We start from the raw sequence: 7,719 nt of genomic DNA, 5'->3' as shown, positions 1-7,719 counted from the left end.
GAGATTTGGACTGTGAAGTAGGCTGAGCACCGAAGAATTGATGCTTTTGAACTGTTGTGTTGGGGAAGACTCTTGAGAGTCCCTTGCACTGCAAGGAGATCCAACCAGTCCATTCTGAAGGAGGTCAGCCCTGGGATTTCTTTGGAAGGAATGATGCTAAAGCTGAAACTCCAGTACTTTGGCCACCTCATGCGAAGAGTTGACTCATTGGAAAAGACTCTGATGCTGGGAGGGATTGGGGGCAGGAGGAGAAGGGGACGACAGAGGATGAGATGGCTGGATGGCATCACTGACTCAATGGACGTGAGTCTCAGTAAACTCTGGGAGTTGGGATGGACAGAGAGGCCTGGCGTGCTGCGATTCATGGGGTCGCAAAGAGTTGGACACAACTGAGCGACTGATCTGATCTGATCTGATCTGGTCTCCCCATGGATAGTGTAACCAAATGCAGGTTAGATCACTTATTGCTGTCAGTCAATAAAATGAGGGGCAAGAGTCAGTAGAGAGAAAAGATGCTTTACTCAGAAAAGCTGGCTCTGGGGAGAAGGTGGACTTATGTTCAGAGAGCAACTCTGGAGATTCTGCTCAGCCATGGCAATTTTTAAAGGGAAAAAGGGGGGGAAATCTCAGTTAATCATTAAAGCAGGAGGTCAGATTCTTTGTTATTTTTCCATTGATTGCAGACCTGCTGACTTCTCCTAATGGTCCTTGGGATATTGTCTTGCTCATATGGTCCATCTGAAATTAAATATTCTGTCTTGTCTGTGTGGTCTACCTGCAAACTTACTAAGGGAAGCTAGGGGTTGGGGGCCAGTCATTTCTTAACTATTTATTTCTCCATTCTTACTCCTAATTCAGAAAATGAATCAACAAATTAAGCAAGGCTTTGTGTATGTTTCATAAAGCAAAATCAAGAGCTAGGTTAAATTGTGCCTAGTGATCTCATGTTTATGATTAAGGTCTAAAGAAAACAATGATGAACAAATAGACAAGGGGAAAAGGAGCTGCTTTTAATCGGATGTAAGTCCTTGGGACCCAGTGAAGGTGAGAAAGGAAATCAGAAACCACCATTCAGAGTCTGGCTCGAGCTTAAACTTAGATACATGCTATGCTAAGCTAATTCGCTTCAGTCGTGTCCGACTCTGTGTGATCCTATAGTCGGAAGCCTACCAGGCTCCCCCGCCCCTGGGATTCTCCAGGCAAGAACACTGGAGTGGGTTGCCATTTCCTTCTCCAAGGCATGAAAGTGAAAAGTGAAAATGAAGTCGCTTAGTCGTGTCTGACTCTTAGCGACCCCATGGACTGCAGCCTACCAGGCTCCTCCATCTATGGGATTTTCCAGGCAAGAGTACTGGAGTTAGATACATGAGATCCTAAGAAATGTGGCAATGCAAGTTCAACCAGACATCTCTCCCAATCCCTTGATGAACTGTTATGGTTTCATCTATAAATAAATATTTTTTACAAATATCTTGGAGTCTGGAGCCAGAAATTTATATTTGTTAAATCACACACACAAAAGAAATGGGTATTAGAAAGCACTTCATTATTTTGATACACTTACCCATACATGTTTAGCTTCCTCTTTATTTATCACAATTTGAAAAGAAATATTGTTACTTGCCAGTGGATAGGGTTTACCATATATTTATCACCAGTGATATTACTCAACATCTGTACATGTAATTAAAGAGATGAAAAAAGTAGGTTGCAGTTCTTCATAGATGGAAAAGATGGAGCGAGGAATTATTTTTGGAACTGATGAGATGATGTCTGTTAATGGTTTGTAAAATAAAATAAGATTAGAAATGAAGATAACTACAAAGTTATTCTAGTCTTCGTTTATTAAATTTCTGTCAGGAAATATATGCGAAGCCAGAAATTTTATGGCTTTCTGACCTCACAGAAACTACAAAGTTAACTCATTAGCAAGTAAAAAGTTTAATTACACACACACACACACACACACATGTCTCTCAGATGGTAAAGAATCTGCCTGCAATGCAGGAGACCTGGGTTCAATCCCTGTGTTAAGAAGATCCCCTGGAGAAGGAAATAGCAACCTACTCCAGTAGTCTTACCTGAAGAATTCCATGGACAGAGGAGCCTGGTGGGCTACAGTCCGTGGCGTCACAAAGAGTCAGACATGACTGAGTGACTAACACTTTCACACACACACGTACACACACACTGTATCTCAATAAACATCTTAGACTACCAGAATCAGGGACTTAAAGATCACTGGAAATGGATATACTGAGAAATAAAAATACTTTTTTTTTCAAAGTCACACAGCACCCCCATTGATCTCTAACCTTTTCATTTCTCCCACCACTGGGGTTCTGCTCATCTCTTTAGGCTTGTGATGACTGAAGAAGGACTGAGTAATGGAAAGACAGGAAAAGATAACCTGAGAGGTCCTGGGGTAAGCAGGAAAGCCCCCACATCCTGCCATAGCCCCAAGTCAATTTCTCTGGGTTCTTCCAGTTAGATGACCTCTGATGCAGAATGATGCTCAACAGTCTCTGAGCAGATCTGGGACTCAGAGGAGATGAGGTTAACCCAGAACAAAGTATTGAAAACAGTGCTATATCTGGAAGTCATCTGGAGTTTCTGCCCTATCTAGGAAAGATACTAAGGACCAGTGAAGCGTCCTTTATGATAGCTACCTTCTGGGTGACAAGTCTTCTGTTATCCTGCTCAAAGGGCATAATATTATTGTGTTTCCACTTAGATCACCTCCTGTTACTGATTCCTCTCCTAAAGGATGATGCTATGAAAGTGATGCACTCAATATGCCAACAAATTTGGAAAACTCAGCAGTGGCCACTGGACTGGACTGGAAAATGTCAGTTTTCATTCCAATCCCAAAGAAAGACAATGCCAAAGAGTGTTCAAACTACCACACAATTGCACTTATTTCACACGCTAGCAAAATAACGCTCAAAATTCTCCAAGCCAGACTTCAGCAGTACGTGAACCATGAACTTCCAGATGTTCAATCTGGATTTAGAAAAGGCAGAGGAACCAGAGATCAAATTGCTAACATCCGCTGGATCATTGAAAAAGCGAGAGAGTCCCAGAAAAGCATCTCCTTCTGCTTTATTGACTATGCCAAAGCCTTTAACTGTGTGGATCAAAACAAACGGTAGAAAATTCTGGAAGAGATGGGAATAGCAGACCACCTGATCTGCCTCCTGAGAAATCTGTATGCAGGTCAAGAAGCAACAAGTTAGGACTGGACATGGAACAACAGACTTGTTCCAAATAGGGAAAGGAGTACATCAAGGCTGTATATTGTCACCCTGCTTATTTAACTTATATGCAGAGTACATCATGAGACATGCTAGGCTGGAGGAAGCACAAGCTGGAATCAATATTGCTGAGAGAAATATCAATAACCTCAGATATGCAGATGACACCATCGTTATGGCAGTAAGTGAAGAAGAACTAAAGAGCCTCTTGATGAAAGTGAAAGAGGAGAGTGAAAAAGTTGGCTTAAAACTCAACATTCAGAAAACTAAGATCATGGCATCTGATCCCATCACTTTGTGGCAAATAGACGGGGAAACAATGGAAACAGTGACAGACTTTATTTATTTATTTTTTTTTGGAGGGGTGTCCAAAATCACTGCAGATAGTGATTGCAGCCATGAAATTAATAGACGCTTATTCCTTGGAAGAAAAACTATGACTAACCTAGACATCATATTAAAAAGCAGAGGCATTACTTTGCCAACAAAGGTCCGTTTAGTCAAAGCTATGTTTTTTACAGTAGTGATGTATGCATGTGAGAACTGGACTATAAAGAAAGCTGAGCACTGAAGAATTGATGCTTTTGAACTGTGGTATTGGAGAAGACTTCTTGAGAGTCCCTTGGACTGCAAGGAGATCCAACCAGTCCATCCTAAAGGAAATCAGTCTTGAATATTCATTGGAAGGACTGATGTTGAAGTCAAAACTCCAATACTCCACCTGATGCAAAGAGCTGACTCATTCGAAAAGATCACAGTGTTGGGAAAGATTTAAGGCAGGAGGAGAAGGCGATGACAGAGGATGAGATGGTTGCATGGCATCACCGACTTGATGGACATGAGTCTGAGCAAGCTCCGGGAGTTGGTGATGCTGTCACCAACGGGGAAGCCTGGTGTGCTGCAGTCCATAAGTTCTCAAAGAGTCAGACACTACCGAGCAACTAAACTGAACTGAACTGAATCCAGTCTTGGTACCTTTTTATAAGCCTCACTTTCATTTGAGAGTATCTAGATTTCTTGACCTCCTTTCATCATACGCAACACTGGGGAGCACAGAAAAAGTCCCAACAGATTCACTTCTTCTGTCACAGTATTTTTCTGTCTATCGCCTTTTCTATTTCTATTTCTCTTCATATTTACCTACCTTATATAATCCTCATGTTTCCACAGAACTTTCTTTTAAAGATATTGTTGTTAGTTGAATACTTTGGGCTAATATATTGGCAGGGATTTTAATTTTGTAAGATAATGTTCATTAAGGACTTCTTAAAGATGGGCAGTTCATTCATTTCTCTAAGATTGAGCCTCTTGGCCAGAAATATACCTCAGGCTTCTCAAGAGAGATTTTAAAAAACACATATTCCTTGTCCACCCCAATCTACTAAATTGGATTTTGAAAAATAGAAGCCCAGTGGTTTTTCAAACAACTGAAAATATATATACCACATCTTCATCCATTTCTCTGTTGGTGGAGATTTAGGTTATTTCCATGTCCTGGCTATCATACATACTGTTGCAATGAACACTGAGGTACACATATCTTTTTGAATTATGGTTTTCTCCAGATATATGCCCAGGAGTGGGATTGTTGGATCATATTGTAGTACTTTTTTTTTTTTTTTTCCTTAAGGAGCCTCCATACTGTTTTCCATAGTGGCTGTATTAATTTATATTCCTACAAACAGTGTAGAGAGATCTCCACACTGTGGAGATTTTTTCTTGATGGCTATTCTAACCTCATTGTAGTTTTGACTTGAATTTCTTTAATAATTAGTGATGTTGAGCATCTTTTCATGTGCTTTAGCCATCTATATGTCTATTTTTGAAAAAAAAAAAAAAGTCTATTTAGATCTTCCACTGATTTATTTTTTGGTTCTTTGTTTTTTGATATTGAGCTTCATGAGCTGTTTGTATATTTTGGAGATTAATCCCTTGTTGTTTGCTCTATTTGCAAATATTTTCTTCCATTCTGAGGGTTGTATTTTCATTTTGGTATGGTTTTATTTGCTGCACAAAAGCTTTTAAGTTTAATTAGGTCTCATTTGTTTATTTTTGCTTTTATTTTCATTACTCTAGGTGGTGCATAGAAAAAGATCTTACTGCAATTTATGTCAAAGAGTGTTCTGCATATTTTCTTCTAAGAGTTTTATTGTATCAGACCTTATATTTAATCCAGATTTTTATTTTTGTGTATTGTGTTAGGGAGTGTTCTATCAATAATTTCATTGGTCTACATGTAGCTGTCCAGTTTTCCCAGGAACACTTATTGGAGACACTGTCTTTCTCCATTGTATATTTTTGCATCCTTTGTCATAGATGAGGTGACCATAGGTGCATAGGTTTATCTCTGGACTTTTTTCCCTTTTCCGTTGATCTATATTTCTGTTTTTGTGCCAGTACCAACCCAGTTTTAACATTTTTTGTGATATGTGTATTTTCGTATGTCCTTGGCTTCATTTTATTTATCAAACTGTATTTTCCTTGGCGCTTCATTTTTTATTCTGCTTCTACTATTTTTAATTTATCATTGGAAACTGCATAATTTTTTTTACTGAATGACTAACAATAAAGCACATAAACACATAACAAAAGTTGCTTTTTTTTCCCTTTTATGAAGTTCATTATTGGACTGAGGAAAAATATTATAGACTCTAGAGTTTGAAAAACTATAATAAGTGACACATGAAGAAACTTGAAAATAGAAATTTTAAAAAAGTGAAAGTTTTAGTTGCTCGGTCGTGTCCAACTCTTTTTAATGGAATTCTCCAGGCAAGAGTACTGAAGTGGGTAGCCATCCCCTTCTCCATGTGACCTTCCTGACACAGGAATTGAACCAGGGTCTCCTGCATTGCAAGCAGATTTTTTTACAATCTGAGCCATCAGAAAACCTTTCATTAGTTGATATTGTCAATCATTAATATTATCTTTTAAATACAGTTACATTTATATACATTTATATAACATTGTGACTTTTTCCTGATCATTTTTACACTCATTATTTTCTTTCACTACTCTGTATTATAACTATTATTATAATTACTTTCCTCATCTTCAGTTTGAAAAAACAAAGGTACTTTATCAAAGATATTATAATGTCCACAAAAGTATCTATCTATCTATATATATATATACTTATCTTCCAGTATATTGGAGGCATCTAGAAAGTCCTGATTTGGTTTTGCTGTTGATCATTTAAGATCAACTATGTCTACAAAATTTAATACTATTTATTAAATGCATGCAGTATGAATGGCATTGTTACAGAGACAATGGTAAATATGGAAAGAATATCATACCCTCTGATCTCAAGACTCATATCACTTTACTGGAGAGAAAACCATATTAATATGTAATTTTAAGGAACAAGTAAACAGAATAAGAAGCATAAAAAATGTTGGTTCAAAATTAGCAATTATCAAGTGATGGTATTCTAGCTGAGCTATTTCAAATCTTAAAAGATGACGCTATTAAAGTGATGCAGCAGGGAGTGGTCCTAAGATGGTGGAGGACTAGGACAGGGAGACTACTTTCTCCCCCACAAATTCATCAAAAGAACATTTGAACGCTGAGTAAATTCCACAAAACAACTTCTGAATGCTGGCAGAGGACATCAGGCACCAAGAAAAGTAGCCCATTGACTTTGAAAGGAGGTAGGAAAAAATATAAAAGATAAAAAGAGAGACAAAAGAGGTAGGGACAGAGCTCCATCCCAGGAAGGGAGTATTAAAAAAGAGAGAAGTTTCCAAACACCAGGAAACACTCTCACTGCCGAGTTTGTGGTGAGCCTTGGAACCACAGAGGGTAACATAACCGGGAAGAAAAATAAATAAATAATTAAAACCCACAGATTATGTGCCTAACGGTAACTCCCACAGTGGAGAAGCAGCGCAGATGCCTGCATCCGCCACTAGCGAGCGGGGGCTGGACAGGGAGGCAGGGGCTGCATTGCTTAGAGTAAGGACCAGGCCTGAATGCCCCGAGGGCAATCTGAGGGAACTAACTTGGGATAGCAAACCAGACTGTGGGATAGCTGCCACATGAAAAGCCCTAACCTAAGACACAGCCAGGCTCGCTCACAGAACAAAGGACTGACTAGAGCTACCAAAAAGCCCTAACCTAAGACACTGCCAGGCCCGCTCACAGAACAAAGGGCTGAACAGAGCTAGCCAGATGCAGACCGGCCCTTCCTCCTCAAGGCAGGTGAGGGCAGCCAGAGCCGAAAGGGGGCAATCGCAGCCCCAGAGAGGCATTATCTACCAAACTGCAAGCAGGCATCATTGCTAACCAAGACTTTCTGGGATTCTGGGCAGTCAACATCCGCCTGAGAAGGTGCGCTGGTTGTACACCCAGAAAACTGAGTGGCAGGGATAGGGGAGGTAAGTCACAGTGACCGCGCTCACCAAGCACCTGGTCACCTGAGCTGCTCAGATCTGGGAAGGGCACAAAACGCAGGCCCAACCAAGTC

The sequence above is a fragment of the Bison bison genome, unplaced genomic scaffold, assembly GCF_000754665.1.
Source record: "Bison bison bison isolate TAMUID 2011002044 unplaced genomic scaffold, Bison_UMD1.0 scf7180017864480, whole genome shotgun sequence".
Taxonomy (NCBI): Eukaryota; Metazoa; Chordata; class Mammalia; order Artiodactyla; family Bovidae; genus Bison; species Bison bison.
Note: the sequence above shows the minus strand (reverse complement) of the source record.